The following is a 22,346-nucleotide window of genomic DNA, read 5'->3' on the forward strand; positions in this document are numbered from 1 at the left end:
AAAGGTTGTGAGGTTTCCTGCCTCTACACCACACCCCTTGTCAGTTCCCCTCCAAGCCACTCACCATTCTGACTTGGAAACATATCGCCGTTCCTTCAGTGTCGCTGGGTCAAAATCCTAGAATTCCATCTCTCAGGGCATTGTGGGTCAACCCACCAGCACATGGACTGCAGCGGTTCAAGAAGTCAGCTTACCCCCATCTTCAAGGGCAACTAGGGCCAGGCAATAAATACTGGCCCCAGCCAGTGACAGCCAAATGAATGAAAGAAAAACTACCCTTCCAGGCATTGCATTCCAGACTCCAACCACCCTCTGGGTGAAAACATTTTTCCTCAAATCCCCTCTAAACCTACAGTCTTTCACTTTAAATTATTCCCCTTGCTTTGAACCATGACACTAAGGGGAATAGCTTTCTATCCTGCCGTCCATGCCCCTCATAATCTTACCCACCTCGATCAGGCCCCTCTCAGCCCTCTCTGCTCCAAAGAACACAACCTGAACATACCCCAGCTTCTCTTCATCGCTGAAGTGCTCCATCCCAAATAACATCCTGGTGAATCTCCTCTGCACTGCCCTTCACTGAAATCACATCCATCCACATTGAAAAATACATTTTTGTTAAGAAAATGATATAAAAGTTGCAGAACAAAACTGATTGTTCAGGTTTAATATTATTACTAAATGTTTTGTTTCCTACAGATAATAATGATTCACCTATTCATTGCTGCATTTTTTTCACTCTTTATCTCTGCCTATCATTATTTTTCAGAAAGAAGTTAGAAACAGTTCTTGGGGTTGAAGGGGTCAAAGGCAATGGGGAGAAAGTGGGAGCAAGGTTCAGAGTGGTGGAGCAGACTTGAAGGGCTGAATGGCCTATTCCTATTTTCTTTGTTTTGAATAGTGGCAGAGTCCAGAGTGAAAAAAAAAATGGAGCTAGGACTGTTGCAGTTTTCTCTTCAGTCCAGCTAAGTATTTATTGACCATTTTCACAATGCATCCAGAATGGTCACCAACCTAATCTCATGGGGTGATGGGGTGATCTCCCTCCCCCCCCCCCACAACTGCCTCCAAGCTCATTGACTCTCAACCTCGCACAACTCGCTTCTATCTCCTTCCCAAAGCAGCACTGCTCAGGCAGACCCATTGTTTATGCCTGCTCCTGTCCCACATAACTCATCTCTTCCTACTTTGACTCGATTCTTTCTCCCCTGGTCCAGTCCCTGCCCATGAATATTCGTGATTCCTCTAACACTTTGCACCACTTTCAGAATTTCCAGTTTGCGGGTTCCAGCCGCCTCCTCTTTACCATGGACGTTGAATCCCTTTACACGTCCATCCCCCACCAGGATGGTCTCGAGGCTCTCCCACTTGCTCCTGGAGCAAAGGCCTGAACTGTCCCCACCCCCCACCACCCTCCTCCGCTTGGCCGAGCTCATCCTTACTCTGAACAACTTCTGTTTTAACTCCTCTCACTTTTGTCAGACCAGAAGGGAGGCCATGGTTACCGCCTGAGCCCCGGTTATGCTAGTCTTTTTGGGGGTACATGGAACATTCCTTATTCCAGTCCTACTCCGGTCCCCATCCACAACTCTCTAGCTGGTATATTGACAATAGCATAATCACTGCTTCCCTCTCTCAGAGTCACAGAGTCCTCCAGCAAGGAGACAGACCCTTTGGCCCAAACTGGTCCATGCCGACCAGAATGTCCACCACGCTCACCCCGTTTCCCTACACTTGGCCCATATTCTCTAAACCTTTCCTAACGATGTATTTGTCTTTTAAATATTGTTAAAGTCTCCACCTCAGCCACATCCGCTGGCAGCTCATTTCATATGCGTACCTCCCTCACTGTAAGATAGTTGCCCCTCAGGTTCCCTTTTATTCTTTCCCCTCTAACCTTCAACTGATGCCCTCTGGTCCTCGATTCCCAAACCCTGGGAAAAAGACTGAGTTTATTCACCCTATCCATGTCTTTCATGATCTTATACACCTCTATAAGATCCCCCCTCAGTCTCCTACGCTCTAAAGAAAAAAGTCCTAGCTTGTCCAACCTCTCCCTATAACTCGGACCATTGAACCAAGGCAACGTCCTTGTTAATTTCTTCTGCACTCTTTCCAGTTTAATAACATCCTTCCTACAGCAAGGTGACCAAAACTGAACATAATACTCTAAGTGCAGCCTCACCAAAGTCCTGTATAATTGCAACATAACTTCCCAACTTCCATACTCAATGCCCTGCCTGATGAAGGCCAGTGTGTCAAAATTTGGAGATGCCGGTGTTGGACTGGGGTGTACAAAGTTAAAAACCACACAACACCAGGTTATAGTCCAACAGGTTTAACTGGAAGCACTAGCTTTCGGAGCGCCGCTCCTTCATCAGGTGGTTGTGGAGGACACAACTGTAAAACACAGAATTTATAGCAAATGTTTACAGTGTGATGTAACTGAAATTAGACATTGAAAAATACCCTAATTGTCTGTTGAGTCTTTCATCTGTTTGAATACCATGATAGTTTCACTTCCTTCATGTGTAAACTACAAAACTTTTTTTTAAAAGTTGCATTTGTGGGCGGCACGGTGGCACAGTGGTTAGCACTGCTGCCTCACAGCGCCTGAGACCCGGGTTCAATTCCCACCTCAGGCGACTGACTGTGTGGAGTTTGCACCTTCTCCCCATGTCTGTGTGGGTTTCCTCCGGGTGCTCCGGTTTCCTCCCACAGTCCAAAGATGTGCAGGTCAGGTGAATTGGCCATGCTAAATTGCCCGTAGTGTTAGGTAAGGGGTAAAGGTAGGGGTATGGGTGGGTTGCGCTTCGGCGGGTCGGTGTGGACTTGTTGGGCCGAAGGGCCTGTTTCCACGCTGTAATGTAATCTAATCTAATCTAATCCTCAGGTTAACTGTAACACTTGGTGTTAGCTAGACACTATATTGAAGGTGTTAGCCCCCTGTGTTCCCTGTCTGTGCCATGATATTTAGATTGATTCTAATCTAAAAAGTGAGATAACAGAGTTTTACATAAATTCATGCAGTTTTTGAGCAAAGTACAATGTAACTCTGCAAGTACAAATTCACCCCACAAACGTATATGTATATGTGTGCATGTGGGTCTTTGTGCCTGTGTGTGTGTTTATCTGTCTGGGTTGGAAGGTTGTGAGTGTGAGAGAGAATGTATATGTGTGCTTGTGAGTGCAGAGTATCTTAAGTCTGTGAGGGGGTGCATGTGGGAGTGTGTGTGTTTGGGGTGGGGTTTGTGAGTGTCTGTGAGAGAGAGTGTATATGTGTGTGCGTGAGTGTAGAGTGGTCTAAGTCTCTGAGAGGATGCATATGTGTGTGTGGTAGTGTGTGTGTCTGTAAGGGTGTGTGTAAGTGTCTGTGTGCATGTCCGTGTGTGTTCATATAGTGCAATGGTAGTCATCTGTAATGTGACATGAACCCAAGGTCCCGGTTGAGGCCCTCCCTATGGGTAACGAACTTAGCTATCAGCCTCTGCTCGGCCATTTTTCTCTGCTGCCTGCCCCAAAGTCCACCTTGGAGGATGGTCACCCGAAGGTCCGAGGTTGAATGTCCTGGACGATTGAAGTGTCTGGGAGGGAACCCTCCTGTCTGTTGATTGTTGTGCGGTGCCCATTCATCCATTGCCGTAGCCTTTGCTCGGTTTCCCCAATGTACCATGCCTCAGGGCATCCTTGCCTGCAACGTATAAGGTAGACAACATTGGCTGGGTCACATGAGTACCTGCCCTGTACATGGTGGGAGGTGTCCCCACATGTAATGGTGGTGTCTATGTCCACACTCTGACATGTCTTGCACCGCCTACCGTGACAGGGTTGTATGGAGTTGTCTTGAGAGCCGAGCAGCTTGCTACAAACAATGATCTGTTTGAGGTTTGGCGGTTGTTTAAAGGCAAGTAGTGGAGGTGTGGGGACCTTCCACCATTACACGTGGACCATCTCCTTGGGATGAACTACTGCCTGACGTTCCTTGTACACGTTTGCTCATCCCAGCAGGAGATTCATATAACCCCTTTCCCATGTGACTGTTTGAGCTGTTCACACATTAGACCCAACTTGCTTTGGGGCACACACACAGACCATTTAGCCCTCATCAGTACCAGCCTAACCCTCTGTCCCACCACTTGGACCATTACCCTGTTACCTGTTCTCTGTCCTCCTATCAGCTTCTTCAACTTTTGAAAGGCAGCAGGTTTGAGCGACCTCAGTCTTGTAACTTGCTCTGCAAGTTAACTGAGGAGACACTGTGGACCAAAGAGGTAAGATGGACTGTGATGACTGGTGAAATAACTCTATAAAGGCTGATATCCCCTCACCGAGACACCCTTTATTTAGTTAAAAATGGCACTACATCAGGTTATAGTCCAACAAGTATATTTAAAATCACTAGCTTTTGGAGCACTGCCCCTTCATCAGGTGTTGTGGGATGTAAGACTGTAGGACACAGAATTTATAGCAAAAGTTTACAGTGTGATGTTACTGAAGTTATATATTGAAAAAGACCTGGATTGTTTGTTAAGTCTCTCATCTTTTAGAAAGGCCATGTTGGTTTCAGTTCTCTCATATATAAATTCCAGAACTTTTTAAAAGTTACATTCTCAAGTGAACTTTAACAATAGGTGCCATGTTGGCCCAGATAATACATTGAAGGTATGAGATGCTCTGTGTGAGGCTGTCTGTGCCCCAATGTTCAGACAGATTCTAATCTTAAAAAAAGGGATTTACAGTCCACTCCAGGATGCAGCAATTGCTCACCCTCCGGTACACACACAGTGTTCAATCTTTACAGAGGCCTAGTCACCCACAAAGGGCCAGATCTAGTCACCCACAAAGGACCAGGCCTACCCACAGAAACAGCTCATCTGGAAAGACATATTTTCTCACAGGGGCTCAGTCCAAACACCAAAAAAGTGAAAACACATTTTAAAAAAACTGAGTGCATGGACTAAGCCCTGCCACAAGATCAACATAGTCCTCTTCTCAAAGTGAAAGAGAAAACAGTAACCAGGCAGTGAAACAAAAGTTCCCTTTTGAGAACTGAGTAACACCTGAAACACATCGACTGTCTAAGTCAGCCTGTTTAAAGTCAGTCCTCAATAAAAAGGAATACTAGTTAACAAACTGGCTATATGGTTCAGCCAGTTCAGGAATCAGGTTCCCCAACAGAAATCAACAGCGTCAGTTCACATTGGATGTAGGCCGTCAACTCAGAGTCAGTCCCCTCCCTGAATCAAATGGAGAGTCCTGGACACTGACCCAGCTCACTCAGGGTGAGCAGAACCCCTGACACTCCTGTTTATATCTGTCAGCCAGGGCTCCTTTATTGGATCAGATTAAAAGCCCCAATCAGGGAACTCATATTTTATGAGGTCCACCTGGCTGACCTCATTATAATCACGACAATTAGTACTTGTACTGTGCTCTCAGAGACTCTACATCAACTGCAAGGTATACTTTTGCAGTGATGGGCCCTACCTGCCTGGATATGTAGAGCTGAGAATATATTCAGGAAGCTGATTGCTATCCATGATGGATCAATTAACTTGATTGATATCTTTTCATTGAGCTCAATATCCCACTGCACCACTTCTGATGTACAGGAAACAATGAAATAACTTACATTTGTGTAGCGCCTTTCACACTGACATGGAGTAGCCACCCTGTGGCCCAACATTTCAACATTAGGGGTTTAGATAGGGTTGACCGTGAGAACCTTTTTCCACCTATGGAGTCAGCTATTACGAGAGGGCATAGCTTTAAATTAAGGGGTGGTAGGTATAGGACAGATGTTAGGGGTAGATTCTTTACTCAGTGAGTCGTGAGTTCATGGAATGCCCTGCCAGTAGCAGTGGTGGACTCTCCCTCTTTATGGGCATTTAAGCAGGCATTGGATAGGCATATGGAGGATAGTGGGTTAGTGGAGGTTAGGTGGGCTTGGATCGGCGCAACATCGAGGGCCAAAGGGCCTGTACTGCACTGTATTCTTCTATGTTCTATGTTCTATGTTCTACATTCTAACTCCCCCTTCCACTCATGGAGGACATGGAGGTCCTGGGCCTCCTTCACCGCCACTCCCTCACCACCAGACGCCTGGAGGAAGAACGCCTCATCTTCCGCCTCGGAACACTTCAACCCCAGGGCATCAATGTGGACTTCACCAGTTTCCTCATTTCCCCTTCCCCCACCTCACCCCAGTTCCAAACTTCCAGCTCAGCACTGTCCCCATGACTTGTCCTATCTGCCAATCTCCCTCCCCATCTATCCACTCCACCCTCCTCCCTGACCTATCACCTTCATCCCCTCCCCCACTCACCTATTGTACTCTATGCTACTTTCTCCCCACCCCCACCCTCCTCTAGCTTATCTCTCCACCCTTCAGGCTCTCTGCCTCTATTCCTGATGAAGGGCTTTTGCCCGAAACTTCGATTTTCCTGCTCCTCAGATGCTGCCTGAACTGCTGTGCTTTTCCAGCACCACTCTAGTCCAGAATTGAAGTGTAGTCAGTATTATAATAATACAGCTCAGCCTGTCCACTTTATTTTCTTCAGATCTGAGCTCAAGACAGAACAATTCCTAGTTGAGGAAAGTCTGTGCTGACAAAGTTTGCTGCATTTATGAATACATGAATCCCAGGGATGATTAAACAATTTCACCTCTGACTCATGCTGAGACCACATTGCTCAAGTGACTGACTTGACATTTTACACTTAATCTGCATGATGTAAATGTTTGTTGCATTCATTTAGGTTATACAATTAGGTTCAAGGGGCTGAATGGCCTACTCCTGTTCCTAGCGTCCTAAAATAATGCTCCTTTTATTGGGAGATATATCTGCTATTTCAGTGCTGAGTTCTACCTGCCTGTAGTTGGAGGCACTATTTAAACAGATTCAGTAGGCTGCCATGGTTCTCTGTTAAGTTAGGCTGGTATAAAATAGACTGTTGTGCAAGTAAGTGCTTTTCACTGAGGGAACAGATTGTCTCATGTAAAGTAGACTTTGCTGACTCAGTGACTCCCTCGTTAGGTCCACGCCGCCCCCACCCCCCCCCCCCCCCCCCCCCCCCCCCCCGCCCCCACCAACCCACCTTCCACTCCTGGCCCCTTCCCTTGCCACTACATGAGGTGTAAAACCTGCACCCACACCTCCCTCCTCACCTCCATCCAAGGCCCCAAAGGATTCTTCCACATCTGGCAGAGACTTTCCTGCACATCTAAACACCTATTGTGTCCGTTGCTCTCAATGTGGTCTCCTCTACATTGGGGAGATAGGATGCCAACTTGTGGAACATTTCAGGGATCACCTCTGAGACACACTCACCAAACAACCCCATCACCCTGTGACCGACCACTTAGACTCCTCCTCCCGCTCTGCCAAGGACATACAAGTCCTGGGCCTCCTCCACCGCCAAATCCAAGCCACCTGACAACTGGAGGAAGAATGCCTCACCTTCCACCTTGGGACACTCCAACCACATGGCACCAATGTTGATTTCACCAGTTTCCTCATCTCTCCTCTCCCCACCTCATCCCAGATCCAACCCTCCAACTTGGACCTCCCTCATGACCTGTCCTACCGTTCATCTTCCTTCCCACCTATCCGCTCCACCCTCCTCTCCCATCTATTGCCTTCACCCCCACCTCCATCTACCTATAGCCTTCCCAGCTCCCCGTGTCTGCGTGGGTTTCCTCCGGATGCTCCGGTTTCCTCCCACAGTCCAAAGATGTGCAGGTCAGGTGAATTGGCCATGCTAAATTGCCCGTAGTGTTAGGTAAGGGGTAAATGTATGGGTGGGTTGTGCTTCGGCGGGCAGTGTGGACTTGTTGGACCGAAGGGCCTGTTTCCACACTGTAAGTAATCTAATCTAATCTAATCTAATCTAATCTAACCCCATCCACACCCTCACCCTCCCATTCATCTCTCAGATCCCTTCCTCCCTCAACATTCCTGATGAAGGGATTATGCCTGAAACGTTGATTCTCCTGCCTGAAACATCGATTCTCCTGCTCCTTAGATGCTGCCTGCCCCGCTGTGCTTTTCCAGCACCACACTCCCGACTCTGATCTCCAGCATCTGCAGTCCTCACTTCCTCCTCTGCTGACTAAATAGATTGTGTACTGACAAAGGGACTCAGTTTTCTATAAATCATATCCTGTCTCCAAATCAGTACTTGACAAAGTGATGTGTACTTATTGCAAGATGCTGGTTACACCACATCTGGAGCACTGTGAGCAGTTTTGGTCCCTTATTTAAGGAAAGGTATTGTTTAATTGGAGGCAGTTCAGAGAAGGTTCATGAGTATGATGCCCAATACCTGAGCAAAGGCTAAACAGGTTGGGACTCTACTCCCTGGAGTTTAGAAAAATGAGGGATAATCTCATTGAAATGTTTAAAGGGTTTAACAGAATAAATTCTGAGAGGATGTTTTCCCTCATAGAGGTAAAAACAATGACTGCAGATGCTGGAAACCAGATTCTGGATTAGTGGTGCTGGAAGAGCACAGCAGTTCAGGCAGCATCCGAGGATCAGCGAAATCGATGTTTCGAGCAAAAGCCCTTCATCAGGAATAAAGGCAGAGAGCCTGAAGCGTGGAGAGATAAGCTAGAGGAGGGTGGGGGTGGGGAGAGAGTAGCATAGAGTACAATGGGTCAGTGGGGGAGGAGATGAAGGTGCCCTCATAGGAGGGTCTTGGACCAGAGGGTACAGTCTCAGAACAAAGCGATCTCACTGAGATAAGGAGGAATTTCTTCTCCCAGAGGGTTGTGAGTCTTTGGAACCCCTTGTCACAGAGAGAGCTGTGGGGGCAGAGTCCTTGTGCAGATTTACAAAGAACACTACAGTACATGAAGCCTTTCTGAACAAAGAAACCCCTATTTGCCTCAATGCGGTCTGTATGTCTCCACTCCCTGCGTATTCATGTGTCTGTTAAGATTCATTTATCTGCTTCTGGCAGTGCATTCCAGGCACATACCATCCTCCATCTCTCACATCTCCTTTAAACTGTCCCCCTTTTACCTTAAGTGTATATCCCCTAGTAATTGACATTTCTACCCTGGGAAAAAAACGACTCTGACCATCTGTTCTATCCATGTCACTCATAATTGTGTAAACTTCTATCAGTTTGCCCTGGATCTCTGACCTTCGAATGAGAACAACCCAGCTTTTTCTAATCTCTCCTCATAGCTAATACCCTCCAAACCAGGTAACATCCCAGTAAACTGTTTCTGTACCCTCTCCAGAGCCTCCAAGTCCTTCTGGTACTGAGGTGACCAGAACGGTATGCAATATTCCAAATGAGACTGAACTAAAGTTCGATACCGCTGCAACATAATTTGCCAATTTCTACACTCTGTGGCCCAACTGATGAAGGCAAGCATGCCAAATGCCTTCTTGACCACCTTATCCAATTGTGTTTCCACTTTCAGGAAACTGTGGACCTGTACACTTACATTCCCCTGTATGTTGATGCTACTAAGGGTTCTCTCATTCACTGTTTACATCCCTGTTGCGTTCGTCCTTCCAAAATGCATCACCTCCCATTTGTCTGGATTAAGTTCCACTTGCCATTTCTCTGTCCAAGTCTCCAGCCTATCCATATCCTACTCTATACTCTGGCAATTCGCATCACTATCTGCAGCTCCCCCAATCTTTGTGGCATCTGCAATATTACTAATCATACTATCTGCATTTTCCTCCAAATAATTTCGATATATTACAAACAACAGGGGTCCCTAGAAGTGATCTCTGCAGAACAGTACTGGTCACGAATCTCCAGCCAGAAAAACACCCTTCCACTGCTATTCTCTGTCTTTCATAACCAAGCCAGTTCTGTTTCCATGTTAACAGCTTGCATCGTCTCACCTTTACAACTCAGTGTTAAAAGCTTGTCTTATCAATAAAGGAAGGCTGGTCAGGATATACTGTGGGACAGAGGAAGGAAAAATAAATCAGCTGCACTCGACATTAATTCTGTTTGAAATTCATGATGTTTTGACAATTTAAGTGGAGGATTTTTTTTCTCTGAGTTGTGAATCTGTGGAATTCTTTCCTGCAGAGGGCTGGGTCATTAAGTATATTCAAGACGAAGATAGTCACATTGGTCATCAGGAAAGAAATTAAAGGTTACGGGGAAAAGGCAGAAAAGTGGAGTTGTGGTTATCAGATTAGCTGTGATCATCATATTGTCTGAATGTAAAATATCTCATACATCATGGTTCATACATTAATTATTATTCATTTATATTTTATAAACATCTGTACACTACCCACTTTGTAATCTATTGTATTAGCATTGAGATCTTCTGTATTAGTTTCAGAACGTTTTGAATTTGTAAACAACATTTTCACTGGAATTGAATTGAATTTATTATCACGTGTACCAAGAGCAATACAGGCAGATCACAGCGTTAGTAGCATAGATAAGTAAATAATAGGTAAACAGCGGCAAAAACAAAAACACAGGTACAGGCGAATGTTAAGAGTTTGTGAGGCCATTCAGTATTCTAACAATAGTAGGATAGGAACTGTTTTGAAACCGGCTGGTGTGTGTGTTCAGGCTTCTGTACCTTCTCCCCGATGGTAGAGGTTGTAGAAAAACATTGCCAGGGTGGGGTGGATCTTTGAGAATGCTGGGGGCCTTTCCTTGACAGCGGGCCTGGTAGATGGATTCTATAGATGGGAGGTTGGCCTTTGTGATTGTCCGGGCCGGGTTCACCACTCTCTGTAACCGTCTCCGATCTTGAATGGTACAGTTGCCATACCAGGTAGTGATACATCCAGACAGAATGCTCTCGATGGCGCACCTATAAAAGTCGGCAAGGGTATTCGCCGTCATGCCAAATTTCCTCAGCTGCCCGAGGAAGAAGAAATGTTGTTGGGCTTTTGTAATCATTGCATCCACATGAAGAGTCCAAGAAAGTTTGTTGTGGATGACCACTCTCAGGAGCTTGACACTCTCCACTCATTCCACCTCTGTGCTGTTAATGTGTAGAGGGGCATGAGTAACATCCCACTGAAAGTCAATAATGAGTTCCTTGGTTTTGCCGGCATTGAGAGCTAGATTGTTCATTTTTCCAGGTCTTTCACCTCCCATCTGTAGTCTGTTTCGTTGCCATCTGAGATCCGACAATGATGCTGTCATCAGCGAACTTGTAAATGGCATTAGTCTGGCATTTGGCGACGCAATCATAGGTATTTAAAGTTAAAAATCACACACCAGGTTATGGTCCAACAGGTTTAATTGGAAGCACACTAGCTTTTGGAACGCTGCTCCTTCATCAGGTGGTAGTGGAGGGCTCAATCCTAACACAGAATTTATAGCAAAAATTTACAGTGTGATGTAACTGAAATTATACATTGAAAAATTGATTGTTAAGTCTTTCATCTGTTTGAATACCATGATAGTTTCACTTCTTTCATGTGTAAATCACAAAACCTTTTTTTTAAAAGTTGCATTCTCAGGTTAGCTGTAACATTTGGTGTTAGCTAGACACTATATTGAAGGTGTTAGCCCCCTGTGTTCCCTGTCTGTGCCATGATATTTAGATTGATTCTAATCTAAAAAGTGGGATAACAGAGTTTTACATGAATGTATGCAGTTTTTGAGCAAAGTACAATGTAACCCTGCAAGTACAAACCCACAAAATATATGTGTGCATGTGGGTCTTTGTCTGTGACTGTGTGTGTGTGTGTCTGTCTGTCTGGGTTGGGGGTTGTGAGTGTGAGAAAGTGTATGTGTGTGTGTGTGTAGTGAGTGTAGATTGTCTTAAGTCTGTGAGGGGGTGAATGTGTGAGTGTGGGAGTGTGTGTGTCTGTAAGGGTGTGTGTGGGTGTCTGTGTGCGTGTCTGTGTATATGTGTGTCCATGTGTATATGTGTACAGGAGTGCCTCTCTGTGTGTGAGAGTGAGTGTGTGTGTGTGTAGGAGTATCTGTGTGTGTATAGTGCAATGGTGGTCACCTGTAATGTGACATGAACCCAAGGTCCCGGTTAAGGCCCTCCCTATGCATATGGAACTTAGCTATCAGCCTCTGCTCGGCCACTTTTCCCTGCTGCCTGTCCCGAAGTCCGCCTCGGAGGATGGTCACCCGAAGGTCCAGGTCGAATGCCCTGGACCACTGAAGTATTCCCCAACTGGGAGGGAACCCTCCTGTCTGTTGATTGTTGTGCGGTGCCCATTCATCCGTTGTCGTACCCTTTGCTCGGTTTCCCCAATGTACCATGCCTCAGGGCATCCTTGCCTGCAACGTATAAGATAGACAACATTGGCTGAGTCACATGAGTACCTGCCATGCACAAGGTGGGAGGTGTCCCCATGCATAATGGTGATATCTATGTCCACACTTTGACACGTCTTGCAGCATCTACCGTGACAGGGTTGTATGGAGTTGTCCTGAGAGCCGGGCAGCTTGCTATAACAATGATCTGTTTGAGGTTTGGCGGTTGTTTAAAAGCAAGTAGTGGAGGTGTGGGGAAGGTCTTGGTGAGGTGCTCACCCCCATTGATAATGTGTTGCAGGTCACGAAGAACATGGCGTAGTTTTTCAGCTCCTGGGAAATACTGAACAATGAAGGGTACCGTGTTGGTTGCAGCCCGTGTCTGTCTCCTGAGGAGGTCATTACGGTTCCTTGCTGTGGCATGTCGGAACTGGCGGTCGATGAGTTGGGCATCGTACCCCGTTCTTGTGAGGGCACCCCTGAGTACTTCCAGGTGTCTCCAAATCATGGGTATACAGTGAGTACAGTAGGGGGCTGAGTACACACCCCTGGGGGGGGGGGGGGGGGGGGGGGGGCTCCAGTGTTGAGTGTTGGTGAGGATGAAATATTGTCCCCAATCTTCACTGATTGTGGCCTGTGGGTCAGGAAACTGAGGATCCAGTTGCAGAGAGTGGGGCTTAGTCCGAGATCACTAAGTTTAGTCATCAGTCTCGAGGGGATAATAGTGTTGAAGGCTGAACTGTAGTCAATGAGTAGGATTCTTATGTAGCTGTTCTTGGTGTCAAGATGTTCTGGGGAGGAGTGAAGGGCAAGTGATATGGCATCTGACGTGGATCTGTTGGTCCGATGGGCAAATTGAGTGGGTCAAGAGTAGTGGGGAGGCTGGAGTTGATTTATGCTATGGATCCTGTTGTAAAAGTGAAGCAACCCATTTCAAGGCACCATCACCTACAGGAAGAGCATGGAGTATAGGATACCTCTAAAAACAAAGAGTCACTGATACAGTGTTTGATTTTAATGAGGAACTTGTATCAATTAATCACAAACTGAGACAGTGAGCTCAGAGTGTCACTCACAGGAATATGACAGCATTCCAGCCCCAGTCCTGAGGAAATGGAAAAGAAAGACATCATAAAGTACACCTCTACCTTAATAAAGACTCATAACATTAACAAAAACACACTACAATGAAGACCATGGGCCCATGGATCAGAGAATCCTTACTTAACCAATCAGGAAGTAGTGGGCGGTAACACCAGTTCATGTCCATCACCCTCAAGGGTCAACAGCATATTGGCTCAAGGGGTGCATGATCAAGAAAAAAGCTTGACCTAGGCCAATCAGGATTTAATAATACCAATGATCAATGTGCTGTGGTTATGCTCTGTTTCAAAAGAACAGAGTGAGTTTTGCTCTGTGTTTCACCTGGTGCTGTCCCTATTCCTGTCTCTGTCCGGGAGTATTTCACCCGGTGCTGTCTCTGTCCCTGCCTCTGTCCTGGGAGTGTTCGGTGGGGGCAGTGTCGAAGGGTCTTGTTTTTTTTTCATTTTAAAGAGTGGACAGAGTTAAGGAGAAATAGCTTTCAGACACTGACATATGTACCACGTATGACCCTGGATATGGGGGAGCCGGCTGTCAAAGCTATAAATCAGATACCCCAGAATGTTGGAGAGAGAATTGAGACTGAGTATGTGTGCTCATGTGGAGCTGAGCTGGAAAACAAGAATTGTAGTGTATTCATAATGCTAAAGCCTTGGTTTGATAAGTATTAGTTTATAACTCGAAACTTCCTGAGTCACCACACCTATGCTTTTTCCTCTTGTCCAAATGGTCATATTCTCAAATGAATAAATACATATTCAGATTTGAGTTTAAATTTTTCACACTAGCTGTGAAAACCAACTGACCTGCATCATCTCTGTTTGCAAGCTTTATCTATCCACTCCAGTGAGATGTGCTAATTATCTTTGCACGTGTGTGTGCGTGTGTAAGAAAGAGAGGGCATGTGTGAAAGTGAGAGAGTGTGTGGGAGTGTGTGTGTGAGTGAGTGTGTGTGACAGCAAGTGTGTGAGAGAGCATGTGTGTGAGCGTGAGAGAGTGTGAGAGAGAGTGAGAGAGTGTGAATGATTTATTGTCACATATATCTCGGGAGATACAGTGAAAAGTGTATATGAGAGAGTGTGTGAGAGTGAGAGAGTGTGTGTGTGTGTGAGAATGATTAATTGTCACATATATCTTGAGAGATACAGTGAAAAGTTTACCACGGTGGCACAGTGGTACAGTGGTTAGCACTGCTGCCTCACAGCATCAGGGTCCCAGGTTCGATTCCAGCCTCGGGTGACTGTCTGTGTCGAGTTTGCACATTTTCCCCGTGTCTGTGGCTGGGTTTCCTCCAGCTGCTCTGGTTTCCTCCCACAGTCCAAAGATGTGCAGGTCAGGTGAATTGGCCATGCTAAATTGCCCATAGAGTTAGGTGCATTAGTTAGAGGGAAATGGGTCTGGGTGGGTTACTCTTCGGAGGATTGGTGTGGACTTGTTGGGCCGAAGGGCCTGTTTTCACACTGTAGGGAATCTCAATCTCATGTTTTGGATACTGTTGGGGGGGGGAGACAACTTACCAAAGGCATGCATTGGGGTGCAAGTGTCTGGCACAGAGCCTGTACCTGTTGCACAGAAGGGAAGGAGGGAAAGGAGGAGAGTGTTAGTCATTGGGGACTCAATAGTTAGAGGCTCAGATAGAAAGTTTGTTGGGAACGAATGAGACTCACGGTTGGTGTGTTGCCTCCCAGGTGCCAGGATCCGTGATGTCTCGGATAGTGTCTTTGGGATCCTGAAGATAGAAGGTGACCAGGCCCAAGTCGTGGTCCACACAGGTAGAAAGAAGCATAGGGATGTAAGGCAGGATCTCAGGGAGCTAGGGTGAAAGCTGAGAGCTAGAACAAACCGAGTTGTTATCTCTGGATTGTGCCACGAGGTAGTGAGACAAAGAACAGGGAGAGATATCAGCTGAACATGTGGCTGCAGGGATGGTGCAGGAGGGAGGGTTTCAGGTTCTTGGATAATTGGGGCTCATTCTGGGGAAGGTGACACCTCCACAAACAGGACGGTCTTCACTTGAACCAGAGGGGTACTAATATCCTGGGTGGGAAATTTGCTGGTGCTATTCGGGTGGGTTCAAACTAGCTCAGCAGGGGGATGGGAACCTGAGGTTGTAATACACAGGAGGATGAGAGTAAGGAGGGTGTGGACAGGATTTCATGGTCACAGGAGTGTGCTGGCAGACAGCAAACTGGTTTGAAATGTGTTAACTCAATGCCAGAAGTGTCCGAAATAAGATAGGTGAGTTTGCAGCATGGATAGGTACCTGGGGCTTCGATGTTGTGGCCATTTTGGACACATGGATAGAGCAGGGTGAGGAATGGATGTTGCAGGTTCCAGGGTTTAGATCTTTCATTAAGATCGGAAAGGTGGTAAAGCAGGGGGAGTTGTGGCTTTGTTAGTCAAGGACAGTATAACGGTGGCTGAAAGAACTTTTGACAAGGACTCGTCTACTCAGGTAGTGAGGGTTAAGGTTAGAGATGGGAGAGGACAGGACACACTGCTGGGAGATTTTTACAGGCCTCCGCAGAGTTCCAGGGATGTGGAGGAGAGGATCGGCAAAATGATTCTGGGTAGGAGTGAAAGGAACAGGGTGGTCATTATGGGGGACTTTAACTTCCCCTGCATTGACTGGAAATGCTATAACTCTAGTACATCGGATTTTTGTCCAATGTGTACAGGAAGGTTTCCTGACACAGTATGTCGAAGGGCCGACAAGAGGGGAGGCCACACTGGATCTGGTACTTGGTAATGAACCAGGCCAAGTGTTTGATTCAGTGGTAGGTGAGCACTTTGGAGAGAGTGACCATAATTCAGTTACGTTTAGTTTAGCGATGGAAAGGGATAGGTACATGCCACAGGGTAAGAGTTATTGATGGGGCAAGGGCAATTATAATGCAATTAGGCAGGAATTAGGATGCAGAGAATGTGGTAGCAAAATGCAGGGGATGCAGACAATGGAAATGTGGAGCTGGTTTAAGGAACAGATATTTTGTGTCCTTGATAGGTATGTCCCTGTCAGGCAGGGAGGAAGTGATAAGGTAAGGGAGCCATGGTTTACTACAGAAATTGCATCTCTTGTTAAGTGGAAGAAGAGGGAGGATTATGTGTTGATGAGGCAAGATGGTTCAAATGAGGCGCTGGAGAGTTACAGATCAGCTAGGAAGGATTTAAAGAGAGAGTTAAGAAGAGCAAAGAGAGGACACGAGCAGTCTTTAGCAAATAGAATAAAGGAGAACCCTAAAGCTTTATATAGGTATGTGAGGAATAAAAGGATGATTAGGGTAGGAATAGGGCCAGTCAAAGACAGAAGTGGGAAATTGTGTGTGGACACTATGGAGATTGGATAGGGGTTAAACGAATATTTCTCATTGGTTTTCACTCAGGAAAAGGAGAATATTGTAGAGGAGAAAGATGAGATATGGGATATTAGACTAGAAAGGATCGAGGTTAGTTATGAACAGGTGTTATCAATTCTAGATGGAGTGAAAGTAGACAAGTCCCCTGGGCTGGATGGGATTTATCTGAGGATTCTCTAGGAAGCTAGGGAGGAGATGGCAGAGCCTTTGGCCTTGATGTTTGAGTCATCATTGTCTACAGGTTTAATACCAGAGGGCTGGAGGATTGCAAATGTTGTGCCCTTGTTCAAGAAGGGCAGGAGAGATGACCCAGGTAATTATAGACCAGTGAGCCTTATGTCTGTTGTAGGAGAAATTTTGAAAAGGATTATAAGAGATGGGATTTATAATCATCTAATAAGCAACAATTTGATTGTACACAGTCAACATGGATTTGTCAAGGGCAGATCATGTCTCACAAACCTCACTGAGTTTTTTGAGGAGGTGACCAAACATATAGATGAAGGTAGGGCAGTTGACATGGTATACATGGACTTCAGTAAAGTCTTTGATAAGGTTCCACATGGTAGGCCGTTGGAGAAAATGAGGAGAAAGTGAGGTCTGCAGATGCTGGAGATCAGAGCTGGAAATGTGTTGCTGGAAAAGCGCAGCAGGTCAGGCAGCATCCAGGGAACAGGATGCAGAGGCATGGAATTGAAGGTGATTTAGCAGTTTGGATTAGAAACTGGCTTTCTGAAAGAAGGCAGCGAGTGGTGGTTGATGGAAAATATTCAGCCTGGAGTCCGGTTACTAGTGGTGTGCCACAAGAATCTGTTTTGGGACCTCTGCTATTTGTCATTTTTATAAATGACTTGGACGCAGGCACAGGTTGGGTTAGTAAATTTGCAGGTGACACTAAAATCAGTGGAGTACTGGATAGTGTGGAAGAGTGTTACATGTTGCAGGGGGACTTGGATAAACTGCAGAATTGGGCTGAGAGGTGGCAAATGGAGTTTAATGCAGATAAATGTGAGGTGATGCACTTTGGGAAGAATAACAGGAAGGCAGACTATTGGGTCAGTGGAAAGATTTTTGGTAGTGTGGATGTGCAGAGGGATCTTGGAGTCCATGTACATAGATCCCTGAAAATTGCCACCCAGGTTGATAGTGCTGTTAAGAAGGTACACTGTGTGTTAGGTAAAAACAATGACTGCAGATGCTGGAAACCGATTCTGGATTAGTGTTGCTGGAAAAGCACAGCAGTTCAGGTAGCATCTGAGGAGCAGAAAAATCAACGTTTCGGGCAAAAGCCCTTCATCAGGAATACAAGCAGAGTGCCTGAAGGGTGGAGAGATAAATGAGAGGAGGGTGGGGGTGGGGAGAAAGTAGCATAGAGTACAATAGGTGAGTGGGGGTGGGGATGAGGGTGATAGATCAGAGAGGGGGGTGGAGTGGATAGGTGGAAAAGAAGATAGGCAGGTAGGACAAGTCATGAGGGCGGTGCTGAGCTGGTAGTTTGGAACTGGGGTGAGGTGAGGGAAGGGGAAATGAGGAAACTGTTGAAGTCCACGTTGATGCCCTGGGGTTGAAGTGTTCCGAGGTGGAAGATGAGGCGTTCTTCCTCCAGGCGTCGGGTGGTGAGGGAGCGGCGGTGAAGGAGGCCCAGGACCTCCATGTCCTCGGCAGAGTGGGAGGGGGAGGTGAAATGTTGGGCCACAGGGTTGTGGGGTTGATTGGTGCAGGTGTCCCAGAGATGTTCCCTAAAGCGCTCTGCTAGGAGGCGCCCAGTCTCCCCAATGTAGAGGAGACCGCATCGGGAGCAACGGATACAATAAATGATATTGGTGGATGTACAGATGAAACTTTGATGGATGTGGAAGGCTCCTTTAGGGCCTTGGATGGAGGTGAGGGAGGAGGTGTGGGCGCAGGTTTTGCAATTCCTGCGGTGGCAGGGGAGGATGCCAGGATGGGAGGGTGGGTTGTTGGGGGCGCGTGGACCTGACCAGGTAGTCACGGAGGGAACGGTCTTTGCAAAAGGCGGAAAGGGGTGGGCCAGGATTCACCACTGACACCGCCCCAGCCTCCCGGGATGTCAGCAAGATGAAGAAAAGAAGAAGAAGAAAAAAAGATGAAAAGAAGAGAGAGGAAAAGATTGCAGGCAGCATGGAGCAGATAGGCTCAGCCTGAACATACCTACCCTGCCTGTGCGGCCATCTTGTGTATCCATGAGAAAGAGAGAGAGAGTATGAGTATCAGAGAGACAGAGAGAAAGTGAGTGCATGTGTGAGACTGAGAATGTGCGTGGGAGCACAAGTGGGCAAGTGAGTGCGAATGTGTGTGTGAGTGAGTGATTGCTCATGAGATTGAGTGTGAAACTGAGGAGGGTGAGTAAGTGCGAGGAGAGAATGTGTGAGTGCACACACGTGAGAGTGTGTGTTAATGAGAGAGTGTTTGTGAGAGTGTGATTGTATGAGTGTGTGAGAGTGTGATTGTATGAGTGTGAGAGAGTGTCTGTGTGTGAGAGTGAATGTGAGTAAGATCGAATGTGTGAGTATGAGTGTGAGACTGTGTGTGTGAGTGTGAGAGTTTGTGAGTGTGCGTGAGAGAAAGTGTGTGTGAGTGTGAGAGTGTGAGTGTGCGAAAGAGTGTGTGAAACAGTGAGTGTGTGTGTGTGAGTGAGTGAGAGAGAGAGTGTGAGTAATGAAAGAGAGTGTGAATGTGTGCATGAGAGAGTGTCTGAGTGTATGTGTCTTCAGTGCCCAGGATAGACAGCTGCGTATATTAAAGATCAGACTGAATGCAGAAATGTCCCAGTAAAGTTCACTAGGAACGTGTTCTCTAGGGACTAGTCCTCATTTGTTCCAGCAAGTGAGGAATATTCTCAGTAAGTTCATTAATAACTCCAAAAATGCCACAACACCAGCTCCCCAAAGACTGTCTGCAAACAGGAAGCTTCAGACTGTTTGAAATCATGTCACCTGAAGGAGCTAGAGAAAAGTTATGTACTGTTATAAAATAAAAATAAAGGTGCTGGAAATAGCAGATCTGGGAGAATCTGTGGAGAGAGAGGAAGTGAGTTAACATCTCAGGTCATGTGCTCTCATCAAAATGAGTTTCTGAAAGATCATTGCTCTGAAATGTTAACTCTATTTCTCTGTCCACAGATGCTGCCAGACCTGTTGAGTATTTCCAGTGTTTTGTACTATTTCAGATTCCCATTGTCTGCAGTCTTCTGCTTTTGTGAACAGGATTATACATCTGATTATTCTATTGGGAGAGAAGGGCAGCTCATCAGAACGTCCTGCAGTGCAGTTAACAACTGGAACTAGTTACCGTTTATCTAGCAACTAACACACTGGATTCATCGATGTGTTATACTGAGAATGTTTTCGCACTTACTTCAGAGATCAGTGAAGAATACAACATACTTGACTCTGTCTGATGCATTGGAGTTATTCTGCAATTGAGAAGCAATCCCAGTCATAATCTCCCTGTTGTAGTTTATTGTTGACTGTAATGTGTTATATTACAACCAGCCAGACTCAGCCTTGCTTGTGCAGGATTGACGTAGTTAGGGTTGTATTCTTTTAAAATATTTTTTTGAATTAACCTACTCAGTGATATCATTATGTATCTCTGGTGCAGGTGGGATTTGAATCTGGACCTCCTAGTCCAGGGATAAGGATACTTCCAACACAGCACAAGAGCTGCCCCGCCCAACATTTGAACCAGGGACTACTTGATCTGCAGTCAAATGCTTTCCCACTAAACTACACCCATCATGCTTTGGATTTGTATGCCAATGTCAATGAAACTGTGGCCTAGCTGAGCTCAGTGGGAGCCACTCTGAGGCAGCGGATTGAGGGCTCGTGTTCTGTTGTAGTGATTTGAGCTTGATATCCAGGCTAGGCTCCCCAGTGCTAAATGAGTGCTGCAATGTCAGAGGTGCCACCTCTGGATGAGACATTAAACAAGGGCGTTGTCTATCCTCTGAAGTGGATTTGAAACAGCACTGTTCAAAAGATGTTCTTTGAGCAGTTTGGGTAATCATAATTCCTCATCCAACATTACTAAAACAGCTCCCTGCTCTGTGTACAGGAGCTTCCTGTGCCCAAATTAGCTGTCCTGTTCACTATGTTACAACTGTGACTGCACCTCTAAAGTATATCATTGTCGTTAAAGTTCTTTGGAACGTCTGGAAATTGTGAAAGGTTTGATATGATTACAGATCTTTAAGTGTCTTTCTCTCAGTGATGAAACATAGAGGATACTTCCCAGACTCTGGTGAAATGACACAATCAAAAAACAGTTGGATCTAATTTTTGAACATAATCGATGATAGTTGCTGGTTCCTGTCTGATTTCTGTCCTCCCTGAAGCGATTAGATTGTCCCGAGGACTAATCCGTAATCTACAGTAACCACGTAGTATCTCAACTCAGTCATCCTGAACCAAGATGTTGTGGGCTGCTAGGTCTGTACTCAGCAAGATACACCCAGAATACACAGAGCATGACGTTAGTTTTGGAGAGGTGAAGCAAACTGCAAAGTTTTGGCTTTATTTTGCACAATGTCCATCAGCAGGAACCTAAAACCTTCCACGAATCAACACAAAGAAACAGCATAATTGAATGTAATCGATATGTGACCGGAGGAAGACATCCCCCTGGCATCACATACCCAAATGGCATTGCCAGGAAACAAGGCATTTTTCAGATGAATTGATCAATAGTAGAGGAGATCAGATCAATTGAATGAACTTAATGTAATCGCAGCAACAAGAGGAGAGTAAGATCTGGGTAAGGCAGAGTTGACTAATAGTTGCTGCAGGCAGGACTGAAATTGTCAGCCCCTCGTGCCCTTGTGTTTGTGTTTCAGGGAGGAACACAAAGAGGACCCATGAGTGAGTGCATTTGGTGGATACTCACTGTTTTGACCCAAGGATGTAGATGGTTATTTGGATGGAGAACGCTACGTCTGGATGGACAATTGAAGCCATGGAAAAGATGACAGATAGTCCATTGTATTTCAGTCACAGATACAGCTCATTTCAGACTATCTCATTCCATCTTGCTCAGATTAAACTGGTATTCGGGCAATGTTTGTGTGGTAGTTTCACACCTGAGCATCCACCAGCATGGAGGCATCACAATACAACCTTGTTCGGTAGGGTCCCAATGGAGATAGACACATCATCTCTGGCTGTTAATTATTATAGTTATGCCTTAAATGTTATTTGTATCAGTTGTAAGGATGCAATAAACTTTAGAAACAAAAATGGAAATTGCTGGTGAAATTTAGCAGTATCGGTGGAGAGAAAGCAGAGTTAACATTTCGGGTCCAGTCACCCTTCTTCAGAGCAGACCTGAAACATTAAATCTGATTTCTCTCCACCGATACTGCCAGACCTGCTGAGTTTTTCCAGCAATTTGTTTTTGTTTCTGATTTTCAACCTCTGCAGTTCTTTGTTGTTTTTTTTTCAATAAACATCACCTTCTGATAACGAGCTTTGAGAAGATTTGTAACTCAGGTTGAGGTTTTGGATGTAGGTTTGCTCGCTGTGGACTGAATGGGTACCTAATGAATGAAGTCCACTGATTTCTCAGCAACAAACCCAAACAAGCAGACAAAACACATCCAGAAAACCCTAACTACTCTCCCTACATCAACGACATCTTGGAAATGACT

The sequence above is a fragment of the Chiloscyllium plagiosum genome, unplaced genomic scaffold, assembly GCF_037043375.1.
Source record: "Chiloscyllium plagiosum isolate Xiang-an unplaced genomic scaffold, Cpla_swu_hap1 HiC_scaffold_15, whole genome shotgun sequence".
In the NCBI taxonomy this organism is placed as follows: Eukaryota; Metazoa; Chordata; class Chondrichthyes; order Orectolobiformes; family Hemiscylliidae; genus Chiloscyllium; species Chiloscyllium plagiosum.